Genomic DNA, 17,818 nt, shown 5'->3' with positions numbered 1-17,818 from the left:
CACATAACACACCGACGTTCTGTGAATACCTCAGATGTTATATTTTAAAGATAAGAATTACTTATGTCGTGAAATGTTATGAATATATATATTCAACTGATATATACAACTGATGGTATGAATATATATATTCAATTGATATATACAACTGATGATATGAAAATATATATACAACTGATGAATTGTAATGTAACTATTTTACATAATTTTCATGCATTGAGGAAAGTAGAATATCATAAAAGAATCTCACCTGAACGGGTATCGAACTCACGATTTAAACGCTCGGTGGTGTACCACTGAGCTAACATGACCGCTTTTCGGAAGCTGCTTCTGAAATATAACTGAGCTCATACGTAAATGCTCTTTTCCGTATGGAAATCACAATGACGAAACGAGAGTGTGAATACATAGTCTCGAAATATTGTATCATTAAGTATTTCAATCAATGTTACTTTTTTCTACACTTAATACCATTTCAACATGTCTTATTATATTTAACAGAAGGAAAAACATATCTGTACATCTTTTCCCGATTACTAAGGTTGGCTTTGGAGGTTCGAACCAGCAGCTTTAGTTTACTGTTTTCCGAAGATACCCGAAGTTGGACTTCGAAAGTGCTCGTCTCAAAACAGCTATCATCATATCGCTCAATCTGTTTGGTATATGGTATATGTTTTTATACGTGTAAAGTCAGTATAACAATTCATTCTTTAAACAGCTTTTCGTATGTATTAATATTCCTTTATAAAAACTGTTTTTAATATTATTATTACGGCGCACCATTTTCAGATTTCTTTCGCGAGTCGTTGACCAAGTCGTTCGCCACCAGCGTTGCCAGACTCACAGCTCGGAATTATTCCAAAACCTGATTGAACTTATGCTAGATTCGGTCAAATTATGCTAGATCCTCATAATTACTAATTCAGGAGTTTAAAAAAACGAAGTTGAGATACGATAACGTAACTTAAAATACACAGAGAGCAAGAATGCATGGATAGAACTCAATACTTCACGCACCAAAATTTTAACTCAACTAAATTACTGCAGTCGTTTGCCAGACTCAATGGCGTATATATCGTATAAATGAATGCAAAGTTTTTGTTTACATATTTTGAAAGAAAATTACTTCGCAGCATAAGCGGAGTTGGGAATCGTCTGCTGGGGAAGGGGGGGGGCAGATTTTTGGTCGGTCTCGGAGCTGTCATTTCAGGAATAAATATGATCATGAATTCAGAAATAAAGATGGTGAAGTTGTCAAAAAATTGGGGGGAGAATGGCTCCCATAGCTCCGCCCATGCCTCGGAGTTAAAGGATTAGAAAACCCTGGGTGGAGCCACAAAAAAAAAAGCCCAAAGCCGTTCCGAACTTACTTCGGAAAATAAGACTGCCTGTATGGTTTACCGAGTGTATGAATCAATGGAAGAGGATACATTTCTGCCGTTCTTTTTCTTCCCACGACCAACTTCTTTCTCATCTCCAGGTTTTATGGCTTTTTGATAAGTTGCTGAAATTGTGCTAGATTTGGGCAGGATGCTAAAAGCAAGATGCTAGATGCTAGAGACATGCAAATTATGCTAGATCTAGCATCATTATGCTAGATCTGGCAACGCTGTTCCCCACAATAGGCGGGTCGTGCAAGTAACCAATCACACGTCAGGTACTAGATTTTACCTATTGCTTCCTTCTCACAGCTCAGAACATTGGTAACTATGGATACACGTACAGCAGTAATTACTTTATGGGAGTTGGAAGGTTATTCTGCAACTGCAGCTAGCAGGCGAGTAGGTGTCCCTGCCTCTACAGGAAGGCGATGGATTCGGAAATATGGTGCTACAGGTCAGACTGATAATTTACGATCTCCTGGTCGTCCGCATGTGTCAACCGAAGCCCAAGATGCGAGATTAGTAAACGAAGCCCGGTTAGACCCACTAAGGACGTCTAGACAGCTAAGGGAAGTTTCTCTCTTTCTTGGTAAAAAGCATACAGCTCTGCGAAGGCTTCGTCATGCTGGGTTACGTGGCCGTGTTGCTGCCGTGAAGGAAAAACTCTCAGACGACCACAAAATTTACCGTCTCGCGTTTGCACAGGCGAATGTGGGTCTCAATTGGGAAAACGTAGTTTTCTCAGATGAATCCATATTCACAACATCAAAGGAGGGACGCCGTTTTGTGTATCGTCCGAGAGGCACCCGATATGACCATGGATATGTGGCTGCTTGCAATCGCAGTGGCCATGTATCTATTTTATGTTGGGGTTGGATTTCCAGTCGCGGAGCAGGACAGCTTCATAGAATTGAAGGACATCTGGACAATGCTCAGTACTTAGACATTATCAGTAATATCATGGTGCTATCTGTACGAGTATTTCAGCCTGATGGTGTAATTCAGTTCCAGCAATACCAGTCGCCAATACATACTTCCCGTGTGATTCAGGAATGGTTCGCAGGGCATCCTGAGATTGATTTAATCGACTGGCCGCTCGTGGAGCAGACCTCAATCTCATGGAAAATATGTGGGCAGAAGTGAAGCGTACTCTAAGGGAAAGTTGGCCTGAGGCAGATCCACCAAGAACTCAGGGTGACCTGTGGCATCTTGTTTCCGAAGCATGGCTGGAGGTAGGGGAAGGAGATAGATTTGTCACCCATGTAATAGATTCCATGCCCAGAAGAATGGAGCGTGTAATAAATTCAGAAGGGTCTTGGACACAATATTAATGTCCCCGCCTTAACTCCCGAAAACAGCCCTTTTCAGGGCTACCTAAACGCTTCTGAAAATATTTCTAGAAGTAAACCACTCCTTGTATCCGATTTCTGTGCAATCCTACTAACAAAAGAATGATTATTAGCTGTAGGCTTTGAACTCAAGACCTCTTTATTGGCAAGTCCGTACTCTACCAGTGAGCTAACATGAACACGCAAACCCAACCTGAAGAAACACGACTTTCAATTTCTGGTATTCGATGACAATGATGCTCATATACTTGGCAAATGTTGTATTCAACTTGGGATATTCCGCAACACACACACACACACACATAAACAAAGCGAAAGAGAGAGAGAGACAGAGATGAATATACAAAAGCATATTCAACGTATTCGAATGAGACTCTAAGTAACGACATTCCGTTCTAAAGAGAGTTTGTGTTTCTTCCCGTGACGTTAAGGGGATCGGGAAAAGTTATGTGTCTTGAAGCAGGATACGACTTTGGATACTCTGTTTAAACACTTTCTATATCCGTAGGAATATATTGTATTTCACGAATGTAAATGACATGCTGTAATGAGAATATTGAGAAGTTACATCTGTATGACAAATAGATGCAAATAAATACACTACATAACTTATTTATTGCTATTGAACGAGTTTCTTAAGTTGTATTTACATCCTCATATATAATACCGACCTACTGTGAAAATTATCTCAGATGTTATATTTTAAACATAATAATTACTATGTTCTGCAATGATTATGTTATATATACACAACTTATGTATTCTAATGTAATTATTTTATATAATTTTTCATGCATTGCGGAAAATATAATTTTAAAAAAAAGGACTAACCTAGACGGGATTCGAACTCTCAACCTTAAGATTTGAAATCCGACAGCTTACCAATGAGCTAACGCAAGGACTTCTAGAACTATGCTTCTAGCGATGTATAACGGATCTCAAGATAATTATGACATTCATATCCATTACAAACGCTGTTTCTGTTCTACTTTGACTTTTATTTTAGTACTCAGGTGATAATTATGTTCTATTTCTTAACTTTGAGCATTCTTTTACATATGGAAAGATTCTTTAACGTATTTAAATGTTCCATTACGTATGGAGAGCTAAATGACAAACAAGCATGTGCTGACATTAAAAAAAAAAAAAAAGGTTTCGAAATATTGTATCATTAAGTATTTCAATCAATGTTGCTTTTTTAAACACTTGGTAACAAGTCTTATTATATTTAAAAGAAGAAAAACACATCTGCAAACTTTTTCCCGATTGCAAAGGCTGGCTTAGAGGTTCGAACCTGGCTTACTTTTTTCCGGAAGATACCCGAAGCTGGACTTAGAAAATTTTTGCCTCAAAACACCAATAAAGAATGCGCTCAAACTTTTTGAGACAAGGTGTACCTTCCTTCTTATCATGACCTGATCACACTTGTCCAATTCATAATTACCTAGGTAGACAATTAAGGGAGTAGAGTCAAATGTACGCAAGAGTCATTGTGATTACATCATAAATGTCAAAACTATAACTTTAAGGAGAGTTTTTGACTGTCCTCTTGTGTTTAAATGGAGTAACTATTTTTATAATTTCTTTGAAACGTTCATTCTCTTTCTATGATTTGATTTTATAAATTTCTTCTTGAAATCAATTTGAATGTACCGTACTTCGTGAGAATTATATTCTGTAGTATATAATTTTAATATTTAATAATCAAAATTAATTTAAGTAATATTATATATCTACATATAACGCAAATTTATTTAGAAAATCCTGGAGACATTTAATTAAACTTGAAGAAAAAATCAGTAAAATCACATCATTAATATTTCAGTTTAATGGCCTAAAAAAATGTATAGATCATGTAGATACTCAACATCGTAAACAGCTTTTTTTTCTATTATTTTTTCGAAATATTTCTCTCCTCTCTTTTCAAAATTGTAATATTATTTTTTTTTTTTTACAAATAAAGCGAAAATATATTCTGGTATACCCTCAGGGCCCTCCTTCAGCCACTATACGTAATCAAAAGTTTTAGTATGTGGCAACGTCGCAAAAAAAACTTAGAGCCGTTATTATTGTTCTACAAATCCATCAAATAGTTTCATCGATTGTTATACTAATAAGTCGTGGTAGTGTCTACATATATCGACTTTAACCACTATCTGGAAATGATCAATGTAACTATTCGATTGATTGGTAGATCTACTATATGGTTCTTTATATCTGCGACGTTGCTACATAGTGTAATTCTTGTCTATAGACAAGAACCCGAAAAGTGTGCAAAAATATATATATTGTTTGTACCATACTTGGAGAGAACGATCCATTGAAGTTTTACAGTATTTTCTATGAGTACATTGCTCTGTTCTGATCATACCACCCTGTCTGGATTCCGCATTCTTTAGTGTACTGCCGGGTTCAATGATAGAAAACTGCTGAATTGAAACTAGGAAGTGACTTCTGTATAAAATCCAGACTACAGGAAGGCTACGGATGATTCCGGTTAGAACCTCGGCCCGTCGTCTTTGTGATCATAAGTGAAAAGACATTCAACGAAAAGAGAAGTAGTGGGCCCGGTATGGACAGGAAAAGAGGTATGTATACAAAGTCTCTCTGAGTATGATATGACTTTTATCCTAGGCCAATAGACTCATTTATCAATAGGAAGGGAATAAATTCGTATATTAAAAGGTATAAATTTGAATCTGTTCATTTAATTCGCTCAAATGTTAGTTCGTCAGTGCATCCCCAATTCCTTACTACTCTCGCATAAAACTTGCTACGATCCCAATTAAGCATGGTGGAATGCTGGTCTCAAGCACTTATTTATTTTTTTTTCCTCTCTTCTGATTTTCCCCCATTATTTAGTAGTGCTTATGATACTCAACTTTTTTAGAATAAAATATGAATTTATTTAGAATCCATTTCATGATTGGCATTGTAAAGGTTGTTGTATAGATTATTCTTATTTTCTTTTGTTTTTGACGAATCAGCATCTGCTGTTTGAACTGTCTCGTATGTCGTGTTGTTTTCGAGTAATATTCGTTGAACTTTTTTCCCCTCTTTTTTTTCTTTTTTCTCTTGTATGCGTAGTAATGAATTCTTCTCTTGCTTTGTGTTAAAAGGCCTCGTTTGCCAACGCTATTATGAATATGCTGAGTTGAAACTTCCTTTTGTGTGTATTAGCGGAAAATTCTGTTTCAATAACCACGGAAGTCTTTAGTGGCGTACGTACGAGGGGGCAACTTCGTAGGCAATTAGAATCACAACGTAGCAAAATGACTAGTGAAAATCGGAATAATTTTATGGAGTGTATAGGAGAGTTAGTGAAAATTCCGTCTTATACAGGTTATGAGCCTCATAAAGTAGATTTATTTTTTGAACAGTTAGAAAACGCCGGAAGATATTATAAGTGGAATAATGACAAGCTGAAAGAGGTTTTGCCTACTTGTTTGACAGATTTAGCTTTTGATTGGTTCTTAAATTATAAGAAGGAAGGTACATATGATGGAAAATCTTATGACGATGTAAAGAAAGACATGATTTTTACTTTTAGAGGCATATCTTCGCCTTTAACAGTAGAAGACACGTTACGTAGGGCTAAGCAATCTATTAGTGAATCTCCACAAATGTATGCCATTCGAAAAGCCAGATTTGTTGCGTTGTATTTGCCTACTGCTACCGTTCAGCAGACAATTATGTATATTATAGACGGTCTTAGGTCCAAGTACATGAGTGTAGTTGCCGACAAGCATTTTGGCTCAGTGGGCGAATTAATAAAGCAGTTGAACAGTGTAGATCGAAAAGAAACAATGTTAAGTGAACGTATTAAGGAAGAACAGCAAGAAATTAATGCTTATGCACAAAATCCCTTCATTCCGCAGGGAATACCTTACAATTTTCCTGCTAGCTCTTGTATGTCTGGTCAGACACCAATGTTCCCTCATGTACAGGGGAATTCTCATTCCTTTCCGCAGATGCAATATGATTCTTCACTTCTTTCTTCGTATCATTTACCACCTACTTATCAACCGCCAGTACTAGCTCCAAATTCTTTTCATAACAATGAAATACAGAAACTTTCTAAAGAATTAGGGGAGGTTAAACAAGCTTTAGCTCAGAGCCATAATGACACGAGTAAGGGTGAAGTTAGCACCCCTAATTCCTAAACGGATATTGAGAAAGTATGCGAAAATATGCAGAATCTTGTGTTAGCTCTTGAATCATCCATGAAGGATAAGAAAAAATATAACAATAATTACAAGAAGAAAAAGCAGCAAACTCAGAATTATTTTAACCGGGAGAACGAAGCACAGGGTAGTTCACCCAGTAACCAGAACACAGGTCAAAATAATTCTGATTCGTACAAACCTATAATATGTAGGGCCTGCAAAGGAATAAACCACATTGCTAGATTTTGTCGAGCTCCTAAGCAAAATTCAAACTAGAATCATCTACGGATCGAAGGGGGGATCTGGTAGATATTCAAAAGCATCAAATCCCCATAAGAGTAGAATCAAGGTTATGTCTTATTACAGCTAAAGTTAATGGAATGCAACAGGACTTAGTAATTGATACTGCAGCCATGATTTCGGTTTGGCCTGAGCATTTGGTTCCAGAAAACGTGAAACGTGTAAAAATTACTAGGAATCTCATAGGGGTGTCTGGTGCTAAAATTATTTCAAAGGAGGTAATATTTTTGAAATTTTTCTTAGGAAACAAGTCTTACGTACATTGTTTTAGAATTATACCTTTGAATTCTAAACCTTTATTGGGCATTGATTTTCTAAGTCATCAAAATGCCTCCATTTCCTTTTCCGACATGACACTGACATTGTATAGATATGGTAAACCTCCCAAATCAAATTTTACGAATTCTCAGAAAATACAGTATGTTTTGCCAGCTAGTATTTTGTCAAAAGTCAATATACAAGGACAGCCTCAATTAGTATTAAAGGTCAAAACAAAACTTGTGCCTCACACACGTCTTTTGTTCCTATAGACTTAGTAAATGTTCAGAATGTAGAGGAATATTCGTGTTTTGAACCAAACGTAGATTTGTTGTTAAAGCGCAATATTTTTATTCCCAATGCATTGTTGCCAAATCAGAATAGACTGATTCCCATTATAAATCCAAATCCTCACAATGTAGTTTTAAAAAAGAATACAGTGATTGGTTATACATCGCCTTGTGATGTTGTTTGTAAAATATTTGAGGAAGATGGAGAAGGTGAAAAGGCACTAGACTGGGAAAGTGAGTTAAGCGAAACTGAAAAAGAAGACCTTAGAAAGCGTATAGAGTATCACCAGGAGCGCTATAATCCTTCTTTGTTAAATGTGAATCCGGCTTTGTCTCAGTCTCAAAAGACACAATTTTAAACTTAAGTTTTAAATACAGCGATACATTTTCTTGGGATCAAACTTGTATAGGTGTTACTAGTCTTATTAAGTGTGATATTCCTACTGATGGCACTATTGTTAATGTAAAGCAGTATCCTGTTCCATTTCACTTGGTAGATCAAATGAGAGATGAATTAGAAAAATTAGAATCTCAGGGTGTGATACGTAGGTCTAGGTATTCAGGATTTAATAATCCTGTTCTTCTTGTAAAGAAAGCTCAAGGTGGTTATCGATTTATATCTGATTTTCGATTTTTGAATCGGATTGTGTGAAAAAATGAGAATTTTGCAATACCGTTCATGGAGCAAATATTTACGAATTCAGCAGGTTGCAAGTGGTTCAGTGTTCTTGATTTAAATTCTGGATTTTTTAACATTGAACTGACGGAGAGTTCTAAACCTAAAACAGCTTTTAGCATTCCTAATATTGGTAGTTGGGAGTACAATTGTATGCCCCAGGGATTGTGTATTTCTTCCTCAGTGATGTGTCGCTCAGTAGCTATGATAACTGCAGGTATTTCAGCCTCTGAACTCTCCACGTTTGTGGACGATTTCATATTTTATTCTAAACACTTTTCCTCTATGCTTAATACAATGGAAGAAGTATTTAAGAGACTTCGTAGAGCTAATGTGAGATTAGGAGTTAAGAAAACTCAGTTATTTTATAATGAAGCATTGATTTTGGGACATCTTGTATCCGAGCGTGGTATACAAATTGCGCCGCATTTACTTAATGCTGTGAAAGATTTTCCTCGTCCTACAACAGTTAAAAAAGTGAAGTCATTTTTAGGGCTTACTGGATAATTACGAAAGCACATAAGGAATTATAGTAACATATCATTACCTCTTCAGGGATTATTGAAAAAACGAGCGAAATTTCATTGGGTCGAGCAATGTGAAAAAAGTTTTCAAATGTTGAAAAAGTGCATTGCATCCGCGCCTGTTTCACACGACGCGTAAGACCTTTTTACATGTAGATGCAGCTTATTACAAGAAGATGAGAATAATGAAATACACCCAGTTGCATTTTGCAGTAGAAGTCTTAGACCACAGGAGAAAAACTATGATGTTATGTCTCTAGAAATTGCTGCTGCTGCTTATGCATTTCGTGTTTTTAGATTCTTTTTGTTGGGATGTAAGAAATTTACTGTTATCACCGATAATGCTAGTTTAAGCTTACAAACATCCAAAAATCTTACAGGCAAGCTAGCTCGTTTGAGTAATTTCTTTCAAGACTATAATTTTGTCATTTTGCACCATTGTCAAGAAACCCTGTAAATGAGCCAACAGAGGAGGATAATGCAGTTGATATAGAAAATAGGCTTTATTTTCTTAAAGACGAAAATTTCGACATTTCTGTCTGTCAGAGGAAAGATAGTTACCTATCTCAAATTATACGAGTGTTAGAAACGGATGGATTATGTAGCGAAGTGGAACCGAAAATTCAACGGGCAACCTATCATTTCTCTTTGAAAAATGGTATACTTATGCGGAGGCAGAAAATTGGTGAAGAAATTGTATATTTAATTTGTGTTCCCTTGTGTTTACGTAAACATGTTTTTGAACAGTATCATGTTCCTCCACACGGCGGGGCCCATATGAGTGCACTCAAAATTTATGAGAATATGAGGCGTCGATATTATTTTCATGATTTAAAGAGATATGTGTATTCTAAAGTACGATCATGTATAACTTGTCAACTTGTGCGTCCGATATATGGGAAAAAGCCCCACACATTACAAATGTGTGAGAACAGTCCTGTATCATTTACTTCGATTACTTGTGATATTTACGGGCCGACTGTACTAGACAAAAATAAACATTGTTATCTTTTTTTTTTTTTTTTTTTTTTGGTAATTGATGATACAACTAGATTTCTGGTGACCACAACATTGGAGAAAGTAGATGCAGAATAAGTGGCGGATGCTTTAGTGAATCATGTTTTTCTAAGGTACGGCACACCTAAATTTCTCAGATTAGACAGAGCTTCAAGTTTCAAGTCTGCGTTGTTTAAGGAGCTGACTCAACGACTGGGGGTTACTTTGAAATTTGCAGATACAATGGCCCACTTTAGAATTGGTGTTGTTGAGAAGGCTATACAAACAATTTCTATGCTTCTCAAAGCGTATGTGTATGATAAGCAAGAAAAGTGATCTGATTATGTTCAATCCATCACATTTTCGTATAATACTGCCGTCCATTCTGGAATGTAGTTTTCCCCTGCTTATCTTTTAATAGGCTTTACTCCATCACTGCCAGTGGATAATACCATGTCTGTACCTGTTCAGTTTCAATCTAATGAAGATCGACTGAAGAAGATTGAAGAAGCTCGCCGTGAAGCATATATGAATCTTTGCAAGAAATTTGAATGTCAGAAGAAAGTATCTGACGCCAAAATGTCGCACCCACAATTTTCAGTTGGGGAGACAGTCTTAATTCTGGACGTAAACCCGAAACCAGGAAAATCGAAATTTTTCAGTCAAATATACAGAGGCACTGGTATAATAACTAAAAAGAATGATGAGAATAGTTATATCGTACAGTATTATTCTCCACGCGGTAAAATTGTAGAAGATTCCATTACTGTGTCCATATTGAAGAAACTCTTTCCAGAAGAAGAGGACGAAGAAGAAGAGAAGGGAGATAATAACAAAGCAGAAGTAGAAGAAAAGGAAGGACAAAAATCTGAAAACAGGAAGAAAATTAAACAACAGGATTTTGGGCAACAAAAAATACAATCAGAGGATAAGGAGACATCTCGAATCACGAAACATGATGAACATCCGGACCATGAACAACATCAAACCGGTGATGGCCCTAATCTTCGAAGATCAGAGAGACTCCGTCAGAAACATATGCAAATGAAGACACTTGTGTGGTTGTTAAACAAAAAGACAGAGTAAATAACACTCAAGGGAATAAAAAATTAGATTAGGGACTAACACAGGTGGTGGTCTGCAATAACGCTGCTCATTACAGTAGCATGGGCGAGTGGTGGGCGCCTGTGTGTTCCAGTTTGTCAATATCTCACCCCGATGGCCAAGCTACAATTTGTGGAAAGACAAATCGTCCTTTCATTCTTCTATACTGTAATGGAGAGTGTTATTCCTTCTTTTAAACTATTTAGAATCATCTTTTCTATTCTTTGGTTAAATATAGGAGGGGGAATCTACGTTTAAACCGTAACATCTTTCGCGATTTAGAGATCTTTTTTTTTTACAATTGGAAATTACATATTTTAATTTGTTGTTTCAGCGTTCTCTTAGCAGAACGTGGTCAATAGGTTATACTCCTGACATCTTTACGTTTGCTGAGTTTTCTTTTATTGTTTTGTTTCCGTTGGTCGCTTAATCGTTGAACGTCTGTATATTTATGCTGTAATCAAAGTACAACATTCTCATTTGCTTCCGATTTTTTCTTTTTCTTTTTTGTATTTCGATTAAGCTGAGTTAGCGTATGATGATAATCAGTGGGTTTTGTTTTGTATCATGTTTGAAGTCTTATTTATTTTGATTTTATCGTTCGATTACAGGTTAGCTGTAATTCAAGATGTAAGACAGGAAAAATGAGTATATGTACGGGTAATAATGATGTTATTTTAATGCAGAATAATAGAGATATTAGTTAGTCCTTTTGTTAGGTACCAGGGACATTGTTTACTATTGTTTTATTTCTATTTCATTACTAGTTATATTTAGAAAAGAAAGGATCTATTGGGAGTACTTCCAGTAGTACGTTCACGTATAATTCGTATCTATTATTCGTCTTCATTGATAGCATCTATTCGTGCATGTTTTGTATTTGTTTTTTTCTCTACTGAATGCATGGAAGTTGATTTTCGTTTTCTTTTTGTTTGCTTACAGGTGCACAGGAAAGCGGATTGATCTTGCGATCTTTCCGTCTTATTTTGATGATCGTAAGCTTATCATCTCTAACCGCTACTCAGCATATGCAAGTAATTTCTGGCATCTATTTGAAACCACTACCAACCATTATTTCATATTCCTACAGTGTACCATTCTACAATATCACACCTTACCGAACTGTTCCAACTCCGAAATCTATTCCTATTTATTTGCATTCTGATGTTTTGTTGATTATATGGAATTTTTTGCTCACCATGGCAATCCTTTCTTTGCTGAATTTTCATCGTGTGTTGGCGTTGTTTTATGTAATATCTAGAGTTAGTGCATTTCTATTAGACAAACCAGCTCATTTGGCCTCCACAATTTCTTGGTCAGTACTACTGTTCCTTCTTTTTGCATTCCTGCTTCTCTCTACTTTTCGATTTTACTTGAGAAATCTCTGTTGCTTTTGCAAAAACGAAAACAGTTCAATCACCTCGTCCTAAACCAACGATATCTCAGCCAGTAATTAAAACAACAACGGATTCTCTTCCTATATCAAACCAAGATTCTCCATTGCCATGCCTTCCTCCACCCCTTTCTATGTACGAAGATTATTTAGAACCTAAAGTAATAATTAATAAGGCATACTCTGAAATTTCTTCTCTCGTTCATCTTAATCAAGTGTCATAAAGTTTATTTGGCCTAACGGTGAGAGTTATGTGTACTTTGAGAGCTCTTTGTGGTGCATACTCCGATGCCCTTTTGGCCCAATAGATAGTTATGAAACTATGTATATCTTTGTTGGATTTATATGTGATTATCATGTTTAAGAATTATCATCACTGCATAACGTCTTGTGTTCACTCACCATAGACTGCGCTAATATCGACCGGTGTGCTCGTGAATAAGACCTTTGGTAAAAGCACAGACTGGTTTACATCAATTGTGGTACAAAAACTTATTTATGAAATTTCAGAATACCACCAGCCTAATGAAGTTTTTAGAATTAAACTCATCCTTGTGTTCTTAATAGTGAACAGAGATAACGTTAATCCTGCTTTCTGTGATTGAAACATTAGTGTGACAGTGTTATGTGATATTTGGTGATGGTGATAATTATTATTACTACTTTGTGATTATTATAATATTTTCTTTTTAAAATTAATTCAGTGATGCCATGCTTCAGCAAGACAGTGTATATTAACATTTCAACTGAGTTTTCCTACATCTCCATAGACTGTATAGCAATACTATGTCTGCGAACTGTATATTCAGACCATGGACGCAATTAATTTATTTTCTCTTAAACATTGAACTTTGTAGTGATATTTCTTATTCTGTATTCATTTTATTTATTTTTTATTTTTTTTATTTTTTTTCTTGTTATACATGAAAGTCGAATACGGTTGGTATTCGATGGCCACCGGGAGAATGTTTGTACCATACTTGGAGAGAACGATCCATTGAAGTTTTACAGTATTTTCTATGAGTACATTACTCTGTTCTGATCATACCACCCTGTCTGGATTCCGCATTCTTTAGTGTACTGCCGGGTTCAATGATAGAAAACTGCTGAATTGAAACTAGGAAGTGACTTCTGAATAAAATCCAGACTACAGGAAGGCTACGGATGATTCCGGTTAGAACCTCGGTCCGTCGTCTTTGTGATCATAAGTGAAAAGACATCCAACGAAAAGAGAAGTAGTGGGCCCGGTATGGACAGGAAAAGAGGTATGTACACAAAGTCTCTCTGAGTATGATATGACTTTCATCCTAGGCCAATAGACTCATTTATCAATAGGAAGGGAATAAATTCGTATATTAAAAGGTATAAATTTGCATCTGTTCATTTAATTCGCTCAAATGTTAGTTCGTCAGTGTATCCCCAATTCCTTACTACTCTCGCATAAAACTTGCTACGATCCCAATTAAGCAATATATACCTAGGTATATTGGTTTATTTTGACTTGTAGAATAGTAGAATAGTAGTGTAGTATATACTGTATATAGCTATATTTAACGGGTTAACACTACAGAAACATTCTATTCAAAGGCAACATCGGGACAATCTATGCGAAGAATTTCTTGATGTTACCGACTTCTAACTATCTATCATTATCATTCATGACGTTATTTTGTAAAAGAAATTTTCCTCCAAGTCTCATAATTATCACAAATTGTAATCCAATAAATTAAAACAAAAATATATATATCATACTTTAGAGTTATTTTAAATTTCTATATATTATTATGTGTAAACTCTGAGTTTTTTAGCCATGATATCATATTTGAAATCCTTATTTCTTAGGAAAAGTAAGTTATGTCATGAAACTCATCTATTTATTCCAAATCATTCTGTTTTGCAGAAACCCTTCGGAAGTATCCGCCATTAGCGTTCCTTGACCGTATCTGCACCAAAGAGTACAGGATACCTAGCAGTAATCTTGTTCTTCCCAAAGGATTCCCAGTGTTCCTACCTGTAATCGGCTTTCATTACGATCCGAAATACTATCCAAATCCTCAAATATTTGATCCAGAAAGATTTACAGAGGAAAACAAGAAAAAGCGTCCAAACTACACATACATGCCATTTGGTGAAGGACCCAGGAATTGTATAGGTACGTAATTCTTTTTAGAATCAATTTCACTAGATGCAAATATTTAAGGTACTTGTGGCAGATAATGTTTCAACAATTCTACATCATCTGGTTTTTATTAACATTTTAAAATGTAGTCTTCCTTCCTTTCTTTTATTTTGATTATGTTAAAATTCACTTTTTGTTAATATATCGTCTTCATCTTTGTTAGCGTCTGTTTCTTATTACCAGCATCAATGTGAAATCCATATACAAATCTCTGATGCTGACACTTGAGGATATTCCATAAAATTTAGTTATACCAATCTTATAGTTACCCTAAAAAATGTGATTCAGAAGGTTCTTACGGATACTGCGAAGAACTTCTATACACCATTGCAATCTGTAGAAGTGAGCCGGATAGAAGGGAATGAGCAGAAGCAAAATTCCTTGTTAGTCTGCAGTAGTGTTGACAAAGTCAGCGGATTTCCGTTAAATATAGTGGTTTAGCAATCACGATTAGCGGTCGAAGTTGGTCAATAGCAAATTGGTGGGAAATCTAGAGATTTCGAAATCTATTCCTAACTCGGGAAATGGAAGTTTATATTCCACACAGAAAAAAAGTTACTGTGTTAATTCAACACAATAGATCCCGAGTAATGTTGAATTTTGATACTTGTCTAGTACTACTTCAACTCTATCGGATTTTTTAGTAAATTATTACAACGGTAATGGTTAAATGAACTACCTAACATTGTGCCTTGTAGTATTGAATGTTTTTAGTAATACACCATTCTCATTGTTTAGTGTACAATTGCTAAGTAATTACGTAAAAATATATTCTTTCTTAATAAACGGAAATGACTATTATGAGGAATAATATGTGGTATAAATTATTTATAAGTGGTTACTAGGAACGGAATATTGTCAGCAAGGAAAAGGACCATCGAACACTTTAATATTGCGATTAGGCAACCACGGTTTGTGAGTAAAAAAAAAAGCATCAGGAAATGACCAACAAATGATCAGGACCCCATTATCAGAGGTAAACGCTCTACCACTGAGTCACCGCGGCCCCCGGCTATTCCAGATACCATTCTTACCCATAGCAGAAGACATGTCGAGTTTTATTAGTTGTTTTGATTTTACAAAATAAAGAGCTTTCAACAGCTCTTTCGCCGGGAAACGCATTGAACTACTAATATAGGTCCATTCTGAGTAATTCAAAGAATAATTTTGTTCCATACGACTGCATCTATGTATTTTAGCTGTGACTATTACTTAACCAATAATAGACATTTCAAACTACTGCATTTACCAAGTTAAAAAATATAGGTTTTCTTCTCTAGCTGAATTTTCAGTTGAGATTCAAGATACGACCGAGAAAGGTGAGAAACATTTGTAAAAATGTTAAATACAAAGTGCTCTGTAAGGGAATTTTGGCATTCATCTCTAGACTTTGCTAGCACAACTTGGAGACGCTATATGGACCTTGGAGACAGGTGGGAAGTGATACAAACCATACACTCTTTCTCATCCTCTTAAGTATATGCATTTTCTATTCTGAAATCTTTGTCACTTTCTCTTACTTTTAGTGGGTGTTAAATAATCTAGTTGACTACGAAAATATCTGGAGTTCTGTGCTCATAACCTTATTTTTAAAATCTCTGTGCTTGTTAAATCTCAAGTTTCTTTCTTGAAGTATAATTTTATATATTTCTCTGCGCTGCTTTCCATCTTTCATTAAAATAAGAGATATCCTATAATCCTCTAAATTTAATAATATCATTCTGTAGGTTACTAATGTTAAAGATGTTATCTCGAAAATCACATAACATTTTATATATGCCATAGATATAGAGATACAAACATTTAATTATTGATAGCTGCAGTCGTATTTTTCTATATAGCAGAACTGACTACATAAATATGAAAATATCAGAATAATATTTACATACTATATTCCCCTATTTATAAGCAAATTAGATGAAAATCTAACAATCGTATGTAAAATGAGCCTACATATCGATAGGCAGATTAGTCAGAGTAAAATTCTGCACTTTACAACCGTCGTGTAATTTAACACCGTTCCGGCTCTATGTCAAACCGGTAATACCGAGTCTGTGTAAACCCCAACACCAAGTCCTTGGTGTTGAAATAAACACTAAAGTTGTCTTAATGCTGGAACCACTGTCCTGTGTTAAAGTAGAGTTTCTCATTTTCCATGTGTAAGATGAGGAACTTTCTTTGTTATTCATCTTAATGTTCATTAATTTACCTCTATGCTTACAGTAACAATATGAACTCTCTTCTCAAACGATATCCACCCCCAAACAAAAGACATATGGCAGAGACTAACAGAAAACACGCTAAGCTTTATCATTATCGGATAATTTTGATATAAAAGTGAATAGATAGCCAAAAACCTTCATATACACGTACACATAGATCCATGTTGCGTCAAAGAACAGAAATTTGATTTCGAATGTTTCATTGAAACCAAACTCCACTTAGCTAATATCGTATATTTAACGAAATCTATTCACTAAATATATGTATTATAATGTTATTTTTTCTTTCTTTTATTAGGTAATCGATTTGGACTAATGCAGGCAAAAGTAGGACTCATAAGTGTCCTGAGAAACTGTAAAGTTGTGAAGTGCAGGAAGACCCAGAATCCACTTGTTATCGATAAGAAACCATTTTTGTTATCCGCGGAAAAGGGCATATATCTTCAGCTGAAGCCTTTGGCCTGCAATTTTCCACGAAGCAGGCACGATCTCAACACAAGTAATTCAACTTTTATACACGAAAATTAAACACTAAAGCGAAATTATGTATAATAATTATGAATAATGTAAATAATTTTTTCTTTTGTAAGATAGTTTGAATTTATTAAAATTTTCTTATCTCATTTGACAGTACCTCGTAAAAAATTGATAAATTACAATATAGTATTTTCATATTTTACGCTTCGTATTGGTTTATTCACTTTCATACTCAGCATGCACTAAAACTATATAGTATCATAATTGGCTTGTCAAAGATCTATCAACACGTACTATACGTGACCACAAATGGAATACAATGGTACTGTATATCATAGCCCATGATACTGGACCGGTATAGCTATACAGAATGCTATCGTCAATTCTCTTGGCACAGAATCTCCAGACCTTACTGTGGCCATAATGCTGCAGACAGAAGATGAATTTGTTCAAGGAAAGAAAATGAAGCCATTTGACTCTCTACATGCACTGTTTGCGACAC

At 35.4% G+C, this 17,818-nt stretch overlaps 1 pseudogene across 1 annotated transcript in view; it reads left to right on the top strand.

The window, feature by feature from the left end:
• LOC145668586 (cytochrome P450 6k1-like) overlaps positions 1–17,449 on the top strand; it is a 39,327-nt pseudogene extending 21,878 nt beyond the window's left edge. The window contains exons 4-5 of the transcript XR_014128048.1: positions 14,339–14,590; positions 17,138–17,449. The product of XR_014128048.1 is annotated as a cytochrome P450 6k1-like (transcript). The remainder of the gene's footprint in view (positions 1–14,338; positions 14,591–17,137) is intronic.
• Positions 17,450–17,818: the final 369 nt, after the last annotated feature.

This window comes from Thermobia domestica, chromosome 13 (assembly GCF_964235325.1).
Source record: "Thermobia domestica chromosome 13, izTheDome1.hap1.1, whole genome shotgun sequence".
NCBI lineage: Eukaryota > Metazoa > Arthropoda > Insecta > Zygentoma > Lepismatidae > Thermobia > Thermobia domestica.
The sequence above is the reverse complement of the archived record's forward strand: the minus strand, read 5'-3'. Positions and strand labels throughout refer to the sequence as shown.